General features: G+C 34.3%; 1 pseudogene; it reads right to left on the bottom strand.

Annotated features, from left to right (window-relative positions):
* Positions 1-503: 503 nt before the first annotated feature.
* On the bottom strand, positions 504-624 carry LOC130454831 (U2 spliceosomal RNA; annotated as a pseudogene).
* Between the last annotated feature and the right edge of the window lie 15556 nt (positions 625-16180).

The following is a 16180-nucleotide window of genomic DNA, read 5'->3' as shown; positions in this document are numbered from 1 at the left end:
ACTACCTTTTTAAAAATGTTCTTTTTACTGTAAAGCAAAAAGTCATCAACAAAACTATTTTAACAATAAAAGAAGCATAAAAAGCTGTTATAAGGACATGAAATTCTGTTAGGAATAATTTGTTTTTAAAAACATATTTATTTGAATATAAATATAAGGAGATACACATATGTATATGCATATATAACCTCTATTTGTCTCTTACATATCATTTTTATATGCATTTAAAATATTTTAGTGATACTCATAATTTTTTCTTTATCTATTTTTATCCACTCATCCATCACTACTCCCTCTAGCCTTGTTTTGTAACAAATACGTTTAGCCAAGTAAAACATATGAGCATTTTGGCCTAACAACTCCTTTTTGTGATTGAACTAAAATATTGGAATGTAAGCTCATCTTCTGTAGACTCACTCAAAGCATTTTTGGGACTACTCCAGTAGCAAAGTGGTTAGCTATTTGTATTTTATCCTGTTCACATACAGCTTTTATTTTTTCTTATAGATTGCTTAAAAGAATTTTGTTCCATGCAGCTTGAATATTGAATATTTGGTATGATAAAATTTATACTGATAAGAACAGATACTACACTTGATCTTAGCCAAAAGGCTGAGAAGCAATTATGATAAAATTTATAAACAAAATTCTTGTTAATTTTTATGGATCAACAATAATTATTGTTATTCAGATATTCATAGCTTTGGTCCCAATTATTAAAAAGACAAATTGGCACATATTTCAAATAGTGAGTCTGTGTTTTTAAATCAACTTAGTTTATTACATTTTTGGTTCTTACTCAATTAAATATCTGAAGTAAAAAAAGGTTCTACAGCCTACTAAGAATGCTCTGAAACAGCTTCTTGGAAAAAGATGTACAGTAAGACTTCTTAGGTTTTTCATAACCTAGTAATCATTCCACTTTGAAAACAAGGTATTATTCTCACAAATTTATGAATGGGGCTCTGTCTCAATATTTGCTACAATTTCTCCAACCAAATATTAATGATGACTTAGAAGATAAATAAGAATATCTCCTGGGTACATCATGGTGAACGTGGAAATACATATTGCATGATAATACCTATATTACCTATGTCATTATGTCTGCCATCATGGGGAAGGGGGAATATGCATGAAAAAGGAAGAAAACATGGATGGTAAAATGTCAGAACACAAAGATGAATAATCATATTGAGGGGTAGAGCCAAAATAGCACAGTAGAAGCAGAAAAAGCTCAGACTATTATGAGAATCCTCTTCAACAAACCTTAAAAAAATGCCTCAAGCAATTTGGAACTATGCCCAAAGGGCGACAAAAGAATATCTACCCTTTGACCCAGCCATAGCACTGCTGGGTCTGTACCCCAAAGAGATAATGGACACAAAGACTTGTACAAAAATATTCATAGCTGCGCTCTTTGTGGTGGCCCAAAACTGGAAAACGAGGGGATGCCCATCAATTGGGGAATGGCTGAACAAACTGTGGTATATGTTGGTGATGGAGTACTATTGTGCTAAAAGGAATAATAAAGTGGAGAAGTTCCATGGAGACTGGAACAACCTCCAGGAAGTGATGCAGAGCGAGAGGAGCAGAACCAGGAGAACATTGTACACAGAGACAAACACACTGTGGTATCATCGAACGTAATGGACTTCTCCATTAGTGGTGGTGTAATGTCCCTGAACAACTTGCAGGGACCCAGGAGAAAAAAACACCATTCATAAGCAAAGGATAAACTATGGGAGTGGAAACCCCGAGAAAAAGCAACTGCCTGAATACAGAGGTTGAGGGGACATGACAGAGGATAGACTCTAAATGAACACTCTAATGCAAATACTATCAACAAAGCAATGGGTTCAAATCAAGAAAACATCTAATGCCCAGTGGACTTACGCGTCGGCTATGGGGGGTTGGGGGGGGGAGGAAAAGAAAATGATCTATGTCTTTAACGAATAATGCTTGGAAATGACCAAATAAAATATATTTAAAAAAAAAAATGCCTCAAAATGAATACTGAAGTGATAGAATCAACAGGCAGATGGAGTGAAGCAACTTCATGCAGAAAACAACTTGAAAGTTAGGTAGAGACGGTCTAGTTCACTGGGGTGAGAAGGGAGTACAGCACACAGGAGATTACACCAATTAATAACAGGTAAACCAATGGCAAGCCCCACCCCAACCCATATCTACTCTTATAGCTTCTGAACCTGTGCCTAAGCCAATGTCCAGATGCTGAAACACCACTTAAGACAATAGTAGTGCACTTCCATGTACAACTGACAAAGTTCCAACACCCATCCAAAGCCTGCAGTAAGGTTCAGAATCATCCCAAGGCAGGCCATGTACCTGATCTGCATAATACCAGAGTGAGGCCTGGAGCCCCAGCTAAAGCTTTTAGTGAGGATTTGAACTTTGGCAATGCAGTTGCATTGCCAAATCAGAGTGAAACCAAGTCTCAGACTCAACTTTGAGCCCAAGCATAGGACAACTCACAGTGCTCTGAATTCTGCTAGCCATAAGCAATCTCAGGAGATGTTGAATCATCAGTGGCAATTGGCTTTCAGCATTTCCAGACATTTATACCACCTTGGAAGAACTGAGACTTGAAGAAACTCAGAAATAGAGCTAAGGGTAGCATTGAAGAAAAACTGAAGTGTAAGAGAATGCTATCTCTATCCTGAGGACAAAGCCCATTTTCTAGATAAAAGTGAAAGGAAACACAAATGCTGGGAAAATAAGCAAACACTAAACAACACACATACATAACCACTGAAAATTCTTATGGAGACAAAGAGGAAGACAGACACAAAAGGGGTCAGTGAACTCAAAACAAATACTTGCAAAACTTTTTTAAAATGTGAATTGGTCTAAGGCTTTGAAAGAATTCAAAAAGGATATCAAAAATCACTAAGAGAAATAGAGGGAAAATGGAGATAAAAAATGAAAGCAATATAAGAAGACTGTAATAACAGAATTGCTCAAATGAAAAAGGAGGTACAAAAGTAAAAAGTAGAAAATCATTCCTTAAAAATCAAAATTAGGGAACTAGAAGCTAATTGACTACATGAAACATTAAGAAACAAAATAAAATTTAGCAAATGAAAAAGCTGAAGAAAACATAAGATATCCCATTGAGAAAAAGAACTGACTAAGAAAATAGATTCAGGAAAGTCAATTTAAAAATTATTGGACTATCTGAAAGCTGTGATAAAAAGGCCTCCTGCACATCATAATACAAGAAATTAGCAAGGGAAATTGCATTGAAATTATTGAACAGAAGAATAAAATAGAAATGGAAAGAATCCACTGATCACCTCTGGAAATAAAACCCCAAATGAGAGCTCCTAAGCATATTTTGCTATGTTCAAGAATCCAAGTCAAAGAGAAAATATTAGAAGCAGCCAGAAAGAAACAACTCAAATATCATGATCTACAATCAGGATTACACAGAATTTACCAATCTCCACATTAAAAAATGAGAAGATTTATAATCCACAAGGTAAAATATCTAGGTTTTTCAATCCATAATCACCTACCCAGAAAAACTAAGTATATTCTTTCAGAATAAAAAATGTTCATTTAATCATATAAATTTCCAAGCATTCCTGAAGAAGCCAGGCCTAAACAAAAAAATTAGGTGTCCAAATATATGATCCAAGAGAAGGTAAATAAGATAGAGAAAATTCATGGGATTCAGTAAGGTCAGAACTGTACCTATTCCTATATGAATAGATGATATTTATGATTTTTTAAAGTTTTTTTAATCTATTAGAGCAGTTAGAATGAATATACAAAGAGAGCAAGTGTGGAAGTAAACTAGCATTATGTGATAGGCAAAAAATCAGGGGGTGAAAAAGAAGACTACACTGAGAGAAAAGGAAAGGGAGAGATGGAATGGGGTAAATTTTCTCACCTAAAGAGGCATAAAAAGCTATTACAGTGGAGGACAGGATTGAGGGTGGTGATAATCAATGCTTTAACCTTACTCTTATCAAAATTGACTCAGAGAGGAAATAACAACCATACTTATTTGGATATAAAATCCTATCTTTCCCTATAGAGAAGTAGAAGGGGAGTAAGACAAATGTGAGTGTTAAGATAAGGGGGGGAGGTGTAAGGTGTGGTAATTAAAAGCAAAATACATAAGGAGGATCAGAATGAAAGGAAAAAGAGCAGGATCAAAAGGAGAAAAAAAGGGAGGGGAATACACAATTGGAAATCATAACTGTGAATGGGAATGAGATGAACTCACCCATAAAACAAAAGCAGATAGCAGAGTGGCTTAAAAACCAGAATCCTATAATATATTGTTTGCAGGAAACACATTTGAGGCATGGAAACACAAACAGAGTAAAGGTAAGGAACTGGAGCAGAATTTGTTATGTATCTCATGAAGCAAAAAAAAAAAGCAGGAAGAGCAATCATACTCTCAGATTAAGCTAAAGGAAAATTAGATTTGATCAAAAGAGATAAGGAGGGAAGTTACATCTTACTAAAGGTACAATAGACTTCACCCTTTCAGATCTTGATAAATCAAACCAAAAAATGGAGAAGAAATAAATAAAGGAAGTAAATGGAATTAAAAAAAAATAGAACTAGTAGATCTCTATAGGGAATCAAATGGGAATAGAAAGGAATATATCTTCTTTTAAGCAGTACAAGGCATATATAGAAAAGCTGACAATGTACTGAAAGCATAAAAACCTCTTAATCAAATGCAGATGAGCAGAAATAATAAATGCATCCTTTTCAGGTAAAAATGCAATAAAAATTCTAATCAATAAGGGTCCATGCAAATACAAATACAAATTAATTGAACACTAAATAATCTAATGTGAAAATGGATGGGTCAAAGAACAAATTAATGAAACAATGAATAATTTCATTGAGAATGACAATGAAGAGACAGCATATGAAAATTTATGGGATAAAAACAAAGCAGTAAGTAGGGGACATTTTTTATCTCTAAACACTTTAAACTCTAAACAAAAATCAATAAAATAAAATAAAAGGCAAATCAATGAATTGGGTATGCAACTAAAAGGCAACTGGGGAAAGAAAAACAAATTAAAAACCTCCAATCGAGGAATAAATTGAAATTATAAAAATTAAAAGAGAAATCATTAAAATTAAAAGTAAGTGAAGCATTGAACTAGTAAATAAGAATAGGAGTTGGTTTTATGGGGAAAAACAAATAAAAAGGAGCATTGGTAAATTTAATTTAAAAAGAAAAGAATAAAATGAAATAATCAGTATCAAAAATGAAAAGGGTGAACTCACTACCAATGAAGAACAAATTAAAGCAATCATTAAAAGATATTTTTCCCAATTACATGCCAAAAAGTGATAATCTAAGTGAAATGTATGAACATTAACAAAAATATAAATTTCTCAGATTAACAAAAGAAGGAATAGAATATTTAAATAATCCCATTTCATTAAAATAAACTGACAATCTACCAATGAACTCCCTACAATCATGAGGATCAGATGGACTCACAAGTTAATTCTATCAAACATGTAAAGAAACATTCCTCCCAATATTATATGAACTATTTATGAAAATTGAGAAGGAATCCTACTGAATTCTTTTTCATTACTTTTACCTAAGTCAGGAAGACCAAAAACAGAGAAAGAACATTAAAGATAGGCCAATTTAATTAATGAATGTAGATCCAAAATTTTTTTTTTATTAAATCAATAGTTCCATCACTTTCGATTTTATTAATTTCTCCCTTAATTTTTAGGATTTCTAATTTGGTTTTCTGCTGGGGGTTTTTAATTTGATCGCTTTCAAGTTTTTTCAATTGCATTTCCAATTGATTGATCTCTGCTCTCCCTTGTTTGTTAATATAAGCATTCAGGGATATGAATTTACCTCTGATTACCGCTTTGGCTGCATCCCAAAAGGTTTGAAAGGATGTTTTGCCATTGTCATTTTCCTCGATGAAATTATTAATTGTTTCTATGATTTCTTCTTTAACTAAACGGTTTTGGAGTATCATATTGTTTAATTTCCAATTGGTTTTAGATTTGGTTTTCCATGTACCATTACTAATCATTATTTTTATTGCCTTGTGATCTGAGAAGGCTGCATTCATTATTTCTGCTTTTTTGCATTTGTGTGCTATGTTTCTGTGACCTAATGTATGGTCAATTTTTGTGAATGTGCCATGTGGTGCTGAGAAGAAGGTGTATTCCTTTTTATCCCTATTTATTTTTCTCCGTATGTCTATTAATTAATTTTTCTAAGATTTCATTCACTTCTTTTACCTCTTTCTTATTTATTTTTTGATTTGATTTATCTAAATTTGATAATGGTTGGTTTAAGTCTCCCACTAGTATGGTTTTATTGTCTATTTCTTCCTTCAATTCTCCTAGTTTCTCCATTAGAAATTTGGGTGCTATATTATTTGGTGCATACATGTTGATTAATGATATTTCCTCATTGTCTAGAGTACCTTTTAACAAAATATAATTACCTTCCCTATCCCTTTTGATCAGGCCTATTTTTGCATTGGCTTTATCAGATATCATGATTACCACTCCTGCCTTCTTTCTATCAGTTGAGGCCCAGAAGGTCTTACTCCATCCTTTAATTCTGACCTTGTGGGTGTCAACCCGCCTCATGTGTGTTTCTTGAAGACAACATATGGTAGGGTTTTGGATTCTAATCCATTTTGCTATTCGTCTACATTTTATGGGTGAGTTCATCCCATTCACGTTCAAAGTTATGATTGTCATTTGTGGACTCCCTGGCATTTTGATATCCTTCCCTAATTCTAACCTTTTCTTCTTTGGCTCTACCTTTTAGTCCAGTGATTTACTTTGAATCAGTCCCCCTTGTCCCCTCCCTTGATGTTTCCCTTTTTAGTCCCTCCCTTTTTGTTCCCTCCCCCTCCCCCCTCTCTTTCCCTCCCTTTTTGTTCGCCCTCTCCCCCTCTCCCCCTTGGTTTTCCCTTCTCCTTACCCTTGTTGGGTAAGATAGAATTCAAGATCCCAATGGATCTGGATGTTTTTCCCTCTCAGAGTTGATTTCCCTGAGATTGAGGTTTAAGTAAACCCCCCCCCCCTTCCTCTCCTTCTTATAGGAGTTTTCTTCCCCTCCCCTTCCCATGTGAATCTTTGTGTGAGAACGATTATTGTATTTGGTCTTTCTTTACCCCCTATTTATACATTACATTTTCCCCACATATTAGTATACATAGATTGATATAAATGTAGTCCTTATAGAAGAGAGTTTGAGTAAAAGAAGAAGATAACATTTTTCCCCTTTCCTTAATATTTACCTTTTCAGGTATTCCTTGCTCTTTGATTTTCGGTATCAAACTTTCCACCGAGCTCTGGTCTTTTCTTTGCAAAGAGTTGGAAGTCTTCTATTTTGTTGAATGCCCATACTTTCCCTTGGAAGTATATAGTCAGTTTTGCTGGGTAGCTGATTCTTGGTTGGAGACCCAGCTCTCTTGCCTTTCTGAAGATCATGTTCCATGCCTTATGATCATTCAGAGTAGAACTTGCAAGGTCTTGTGTGACCCTGATTGGCATTCCTTTATATTTAAATTGTCTTTTTCTGGCTTCCTGTAGGATTTTTTCTTTTGTTTGATAGCTTTGGAATTTGGCAATTACATTCCTGGGAGTTGTCTTTTGGGGGTTTAGTGTAGAAGGTGTTCTGTGAGCTCTGTCAGTGGCTGTATTGCCCCCTTGTTCTAGAATCTCTGGGCAAGATCCAAAATTTTTAAATAAAATGCTAGCAAGGAGACTATAGCAATATATCACAAGGATCATTCACTATGAGCAGGTTGGGCTTACAGCAGGAATGTAGGTCTGACTTAGTTTTTGAAAACTTTCAGTCAAATTAATCATATTAGTAACCAAAATAACAGAAATCACATGATTATCTCAATAGAAGCAGAAAAGGCCTGGATGAAATACAAAACCCATTTCTATTAAAAAAATTAGAAAGCATAGTAATAAATGGGTCAATCCTTAAAATAATCAGTAGTATCTACTTAAATCAGCAAATATCCTCTGAAATGGGGATAAATTAGAAGCCTTCACAGTAACATTAGGAGTGAAGCAAGGATGTCCATTATTGTCATTGTTATTTAAAATTGTATTAGAAATTCTAGTTTTAGCAATAAGAAAAGAAAAACAAATTCAAGGAATTAGAGTACGCAATTAGGAGACTAAGTTATCACTCTGCAAATAATATTGATCAAATACTTAGAGGTTCCTAGAGAATTAACTAAAGAACTAGTTGAAATAATTAATAACTTTTTTAAAGTTGAAAGATACACAATAAATCCATATAAATTATCAGAATTTCTACAAATTAACATCAAAGATGATCATCAAAAAATGCAAAGAGAAATTCAATTAAAATAACTCTAGACAACATAAAACATTTAGAAACCTACTTTGTGAAGATAAGCTCGGGAATTATATGACCATAATTACCAAACACTTTTTACATAAAGTCTGTTTTAAATAATTAGAAAAATATCAATTGATCAAATATACCACTCACATCTATCATATTGCCAATAGGATAATTAGAGGAGATGTGGCCAAATTGGGACACCAATGCCTTATTGGTGAAGTTGTCAACTGATACAACCATTCTGTGGGGCAATATGGAACTATTCCCAAAGAGCTATAAAACTGTGTAAACCCTTTGATGCAGTTATACCACTATTAATCTGTACCCCATAGAGATAATAAAAAATGGAAAAGGACATACTTGTAGAAAAATATTTATAGCAACTCTTTTTTGGTAGTAAAGAATTGGAAATTTAGATGATGGCCATCCGTTGGAGAATAGCTAAAAAAAATTTGTGGTACATGGTTGTGATGGAAAATTGTGCTAAAAGAAATGATAAGCAAGATACTTTCTGAAAAAGCTGGAAAGATCTGCATACACTGATGGAGATCACAATAAACAGAATGAGTAAACATTTTCTCAATAATCCCAATATTATATGATGATCAACTGTGAAAATTTGCCTTATCTCTGAAATGTAGTAATATGGGACAATTCTGAAGGACTGCTATCTACATCCAGAAAAAGAATTGTTGGAGTTGGATGGAAGAAAATCAAAGCATATCATGTTTCACATCAGTGTATTTGCAGTTTTAACTTGAGGTTATGGTTTTGAGTGTACTCTTACAATAATGAACAATATGGAATTACCTTTTGCATGATAGTACATGTCATGAACACAAATAAAATTGCTTATTATCTCTAAGTGAAAGAAGGGAAGGGTGCGGAGGAGGAGGTTTAAATGGTATAATTTTGGAAAAATATGTTGAAAATTATTATTATGACTTCCAGAGGCAGAACCAAAATGGAGGAGTGAATCAGAGCTGGTCCATGTCACCACGAGAATCCTCTCTGACCAAGATTAAAATATCACCACAAAATAAATACAGGAATTAAAGAAGCAACAAGGAGATAGAGTGAAACAACTTTCAAGAAAATAAAAACCTGGGTAGTCTGTGGAAGATGGCAGTGTAGAAGCAGCAAAATTCAGACCTCTGAAAACCCTTCTTTATCAATCACAAAATGAATGCTCCTAGGGGACTGAAAATCAAACCTAATAACAAGACAGAGCCAAAGAACCCTACTGCTGGACTCAATTCAAAAGGTATGTCCCCCCCAAAGCCAGAATCTGAGAACACTCAGGTTTAAGGGGAAGGCAGAAGTAAGATCCCAGGACCCCCTCCCCTCACACCTATAGTGCTAAGCCTCCAGCAGCAGCGGGAACCTCTGGATGGGTAAAGGCACTGGTATGTAGGTGTACCTTGTGGGTAGAGCTATGCTAGGCTCGGAGCATTGAATACAGGTGGAATGGAAGGAGCTTGAGAGGAGGTACAGAGCTGGCAGCCTGGTCAGAATGGTGGAGACCCTCCATATTGCTTCAGCCTTCCAGGAGGTTTTAGCCTCAGAGCACATCCAGCCCAACCCAGCTGAACTTAATACCATCAAAAATTCTCAAAGTACAGGGAATCCCAAGCTCCAACACCACTCCCACACACACTGCTGGACTTTAATCCAATCAAAAGGCTCCAGAGGACAGGGTAGCTCAAATTCCAACACTCCTCCACCACAGACTGCACTGAGAGATCTGACAAAGATTCATAGGGAAAAGTGACAGAAAGCCCAAAAACCAAAAAAATGAGAGGAGCAAGAGTACAGACAAATATGGGGAGCAAGAAAGGGATAAATATGAGCAAAAAACAGAAAAAGAATAAAGAAATTATAATAGACAGCTTCTGTACAGGCAATGAACTAAGAGGAAACAGAACAGTGTAGGAGGCAAGCAATAAAACAGAAATCCCAGTGAATTAGACCACAGGCTTTGGAAGAACTGAAAATACAATTCAAAACACAATTAAGATAGGCTGAAGACAATTGGGAAAATAATTTAAAAATTAAGATAAGTCATCTGGAAACAGAAAATAGTGTCTTGAAAGCCAACATCAATCAGCTTGAAAATGAGGCAAAGGAGATGAAAGATGAGGCAAAGAAGATGAAAGATGATTCAAAGGAGATTAGAGATGAAGTAAAAAGAATAAAAGGTGACCTACAAAAAATCAGACCAGAAGGAGGATGACCAAAAATCCAGGGGTGAAATCCAGTCTTCAAGAACCAGAATTCAACAAGTAGAATTAAGTGACCTCAGAAGGCAGTGAGACACTATAAAACAAAACCAAAAGAATGAAAAAATGAGGAAAATATCTAGTATCTCATTCACAAAACATAGGATTTAGAAAATCATTCGAGGAGAGACAATTTAAGAATCATTGGTCTACAAGAAGACCACAACAAAAGAAAAAGCCTGGACATAATACTATGGGAAATTATCCAAGAAAACCGAATCTAGATCAAGAGGGAAAAGTGGAGATTGAAAGAATCCACAGATCATATCCTGCACTTAATCCCCAACTGACAATACCCAGGAATGTTATAGCCAAATTAAAGAACTATCAGACCAAGGAAAATATATTACAAGCTACCAAGAAGAAGTCATTCAGATACTATGGAACCACTGTGAGGATAATGCAGGATCTGTCTGCATCCACGCTGAAGAACCAAAAGGCATGGAATATGATAGTCCAGAAAGCAAGAGAACTAGATCTACAACCAAGAATCAACAACCCAGTGAAACTGACTATATTCTTTAGGGTAAAGTGTGGTTATTCAACAAAATACAAGAATTCCAAGAATTTGTAAAGAAAAGACAAGACCTGATGGAAAATTTGATGCTCAAGCACAGAACTCAAGAGGATCATCAAAAGGTAATTAAAAAAAGAGGGGAAAAAAGAAAAACAAAACAAAACAAAACACATTTTTAAGAGACTCAATAAGTTAAAATGATATTTATAACTATAAGAAAAGAGGTCATAGGTAACTCTTAAAAATTGTTATTATCAACTGGGCAGCTAGAAGAATTACACTAAGAGGGAATAGTTACAAACTGTATAGGATGAAATGACAAGACATAAATAGATATAAAGATATATGTATGCATAAATGCATATACGTATATGTATAGGTATATATATATATATATATATATATATATATATATATATAATTAGAGCTTTAAAAAGAGTTTAATACTAAAAGAAATGGGAAATGAAACAAAAGGGGGTAAATTTATATGTGATAAAGAAGCTCATGGTGGGAGGAGAGAGAACATCAATACACTGGAAGGGTAAAGAGGTTGTAGATAGGAAATACTCAACTCTTACATGCTTTGAAATTTACCCAAAGAGGGAAGAACCATCCAATATATTGAGGCAGAGAATAGATTTGTGCCCTATAGGGGAGTAGAAGGGTAACAAACAGACTGGTGGGGAGGGAAGAAGTACAAGGGAGGGAGATGGAGGGGAGTAGTTTTAGAATGACTGCAAGGAAAATAAGGGGTGGAATATGAAGGGAGTGGGATAGAAAAGGAAGTAAAATAATGTTGGGAAATAGGGGGATTGATTAAAAACAAACATTAGTGTAGAAGAAAATAGTGAAAGAAGACAAGGCAGGACCAGAAGTTGAAATCAAAATTCTGGGAAATAAAAAGCTAGTAATCATAACTCTGAATGTGAATGGAATGAATTCACCAATAAAATGCAAGTGAATAACAGAGTGGATTAGAATCCAAAACCCTACCATATGCTATATACAAGAAACACACATGAGGAAGGTACGTACATATAAGGTCTAAGTAAGAGGATGGAGCCAAATCTATTGAGCATCAACTGATAAAAAAAAGGGAGGAGTCTCAATCATGATATCTGACAAATCCAAAGAAAAAAAATCTAGTTAAAAGAGGTAGGGAATGTTGTTACATCCTGATAAAAGCCAGAATAGACAATGGGGAAATATCAGTACTCCACATGTATGCACCTAATGGCATAGCATCTGAATTTCTAAAGGAGAAACCAGTGGAGCTCAAAGAAGAAAAAGATAGAAAAACTATACTAGTGGGAGACCTGAAACTTCCTCTCTCTGAACTAGATAAATCAAAACAAAAATAATTATGAAAGAGGTAAGAAAAGTGAATGAAATCTTAGAAGAATTAGAGTTAGTACATATGTGGAGAAAAATAAATAGGGACAATAAGGAATACACCTTCTTTTCAGCAGCACATGGTACATTCCCCAAAATTGACCATGTATTAGGGCATAAAAACATTGCAAACAAGTGCAAAAGAGCAGAAATAATAAAGGAAAACTTCTCAGATCACAATGCAATGAAAATAATAATTATTAAGGGTACATGGAGAGTTGAATCAAAAATGAATTTGAAATTAAATAATATGATTCTCCAAAACCGGTTAGTCAAAGAACAAATCATAAAAACAATTAATAACTTCATTGAAGAAAATGGCAATGATGAGACATCCTTTCAAAACCCATGGGATGCAGCCAAAGCAGTACTCGGGGAAAATTTTTTATCCTTGAGTTCATATATTAATAAATTAGGGAGGCAGAGTTCAATGAATTGGGCATGCAAATTAAAAAAAAAAAACTATAAAGTGAACAAATTTAAAATCCATAGATTGAAGACCAAATTAGAGATCCTAAAAATCCTAAAAAAAGAAACACTATCAGTAGCAATAATAAAATTGAAAGTCAAAGAACTATTGATTTAATAAATAAGACTAGATGCTGATACTTTGAAAAAACAAATAGTACTGGTCAGTATAATTAAGAAAAGGAAAGAAGAAAACCAAATTGATAGTATCCAAGATGAAAAAAGTGACCTCACTTCTAATGAAGAGGAAATTAAGGTAATCATTAAAAATTATTATGCCCAATTATATGGCAATAAAAATGGCGATTTAGGTGATATGGATGAATACTTACAAAAATATGAATTGCCTAGACTAACAGAGGAAGAAATCGATTACCTAAACTACCCCTTATCAGAAAAAGAGATTGAACAAGCCATGAAAAAACTCCCTAAGAAAAAATCTCCAGGTCCAGATTGATTCACAAATGAATTCTTTCAAACATTCAAAGAAAAACTAATGCCAATACTATACAAACTATTTGACAGAATAAGCATAGAAGAAGTTCTACTAAATTCATTTTATGACATGAATATGGTACTGATTCTAAAGCCAGGCAGGTCAAAAACAGAGAAAGAAAACTATAGACCAATCTCCTTAATGAATACAGATACAAAAATCCTAAATAGGATACTAGCAAAAAAGACTCCAGTAAGTCATCACAAGGGTTATTTATTCATTATATCCAGGTAGGATTCATACCAGGAATACAAGGATGGTTCAATATTAGGAAAACCATACACATAATTGACCACATTCACAAGTAAAGGGACAAAAATCACATGATTATCTCAATAGATACAGAAAAAGCCTTTCATAAAATACAACACTCATTCCTATTGAAAACTCTAGAAAGTATAGAAATAGAAGGGCCTGTCCTAAAAATAATAAATAGTATGTATCTAAAACCATCAGCAAACATCATTTGCAATGGGGATAAACTAGAATCCTTCCCAATAAGATCAGGAGTGAAACAAGGATGCCCATTATCACCTCTATTATTTAACATTGTGTTAGAAACACTATCAGTAGCAATTAGAGAAGAAAAAGAAATTGAAGATATTAAAATTGGCAATGAGGAAATCAAGCTATCACTCTTTGCAGATGATATGATGGTCTACTTAAAGAATCCTAGAGAATCAACCAAAAAGCTAGTTGAAATAATCAACAACTTTAGCAAAGTTGCAAGATACAAAATAATCCTGGTTAAGTCATCAACCTTTCTATATATCTCAGACCCATTTCAGCAGCAAGAATTAGAAACAAAAATTCCATTTAAAATCACCCTAGACAGTATAAAATCCTTAGGATTCTATCTGCCCAGACAAACACAGGAACTATGTGAACACAACAACAAAACTATCTTCACACAATTAAAACTAGATCTAAACAATTGGAAAAACATTCATTGTTCATGGGTGGGATGAGCTAACATAATAAAAATGACAATACGACCCAAATTAATTTACTTATTTTGTGCCATACCCATTGAACTACCAGAAGATATTTTTACTGAATTAGAGAAAAAAAACATAACAAAGTTCATTTGGAAGAACAAAAGATCAAGGATATCCAGGGATATTATGAAAAAAAAAATGTAAAGGAAGGAGGACTTATAGTCCCAGATCTCAAACTGTACTATAAAGAAATGGTTATCAAAACAATATAGTACTGGCTAAGAGACAGAAAGGAGGATCAGTGGAATAGACTTGGGGTAAATGACCTCAGCAAGACAGTCTATGATAAGCCCCAAATTCCCAGTTTTTGGCACCAAAACCCACTATTTTATAAAAATTGCTGAGAAAATTGGAAGACAATATGATTGAGATTAGTTTTCAATCAATATCTCACTCCTACACCAAGATAAACTCAGAATGGTTGAATGACTTGAATATCAAGAAGGAAACTATAAGTAAATTAGGTGAACACAGAATAGTATACTTATCAGATTTATTGGAAAGGAAAGACTTTAAAACCAAGCAAGAGCTAGAAAAAAATCACAAAATGTAAAATAAATAATTTTGATTACATCAAAGTAAAAAGTTTTTGAAAAAACAAAACTGATGCATCCAAAATTAGAAGGGAAGCAACAAATTGGGAAACACTCTTCATTACAAAAACCTCTGAAAAAGATCTAATTACTCAAATTTATGAAGAGCTAAATCAATTGTACAAAAAAATCAAGTCATTCTCCAATTGATAAATGGGCAAGGGACATGAATAGACAGTTTTCAGCCAAAGAAATCAAAACTATTAATGAGACATGAAAAAGTGTTCTAAATCTCTTATAATCAGAGAGATGTAAATCAAAACAACTCTGAGGTATCTCCTCACACCTAGCAGATTGGCTAACATGACAGCAAAGGAAAGTAATGAATGCTGGTGGGGATGTGGCAAAGTTGGGACATTAATTCATTGCTGGTGGAGTTGTGAATTGATCCAACCATTCTGGAGGGCAATTTGGAACTATGCCCAAAGGGCTATAAATGAAATCTGCCCTTTGATCCAGCCATAATATTGCTGGCTGTATCCCAAACTGATAATAAGGTAAAAGACATGTATAAGAATATTCATAGCTGCATTCTTTGTTTTGGCAAAAAATTAGAAAATGATGGGATGCCCTTCAATTGGGGAATGGCTGAACAAATTATGATATATGTTGGTGATGGAATACTATTATGCTCAAAGGAATAATAAAGTGGAGGAATTGCATGTGAACTGGAATAACCTTCAGGAATTGATGCAGAGTGAAAGGAGCAGAACCAGTAAAACATTATACACAGAGACTGATAAACCCTGGCACAATGGAATGTAATAGATTTCTCCATTAGGAGAAATGCAGTGACCCTGAACAACTTGGAAGAACCTACACAAAAAACTACTATCCACATTCAGAGGAAACACTGTGGAAGTAAAAACACAGAAGGAAAACAATTGCTTGAATACATGGATCGAAGGGATATGGTTGGGGTGTAGACTAAATGAACATCCTAGTGCAAACATCAACAACTTGGAGATAGGTGCTGATTGAGGAAAAATGTAAAACCCAGTGTAATTGTGTGTTGGCTTTGGGAAGGTTCGGGCAGAGGGGAGGGAGGGAATGA

This window comes from Monodelphis domestica, chromosome 5 (genome assembly GCF_027887165.1).
Source record: "Monodelphis domestica isolate mMonDom1 chromosome 5, mMonDom1.pri, whole genome shotgun sequence".
Lineage (NCBI taxonomy): Eukaryota > Metazoa > Chordata > Mammalia > Didelphimorphia > Didelphidae > Monodelphis > Monodelphis domestica.
Note: the sequence above shows the minus strand (reverse complement) of the source record. Positions and strands in the feature narration are given on the sequence as shown.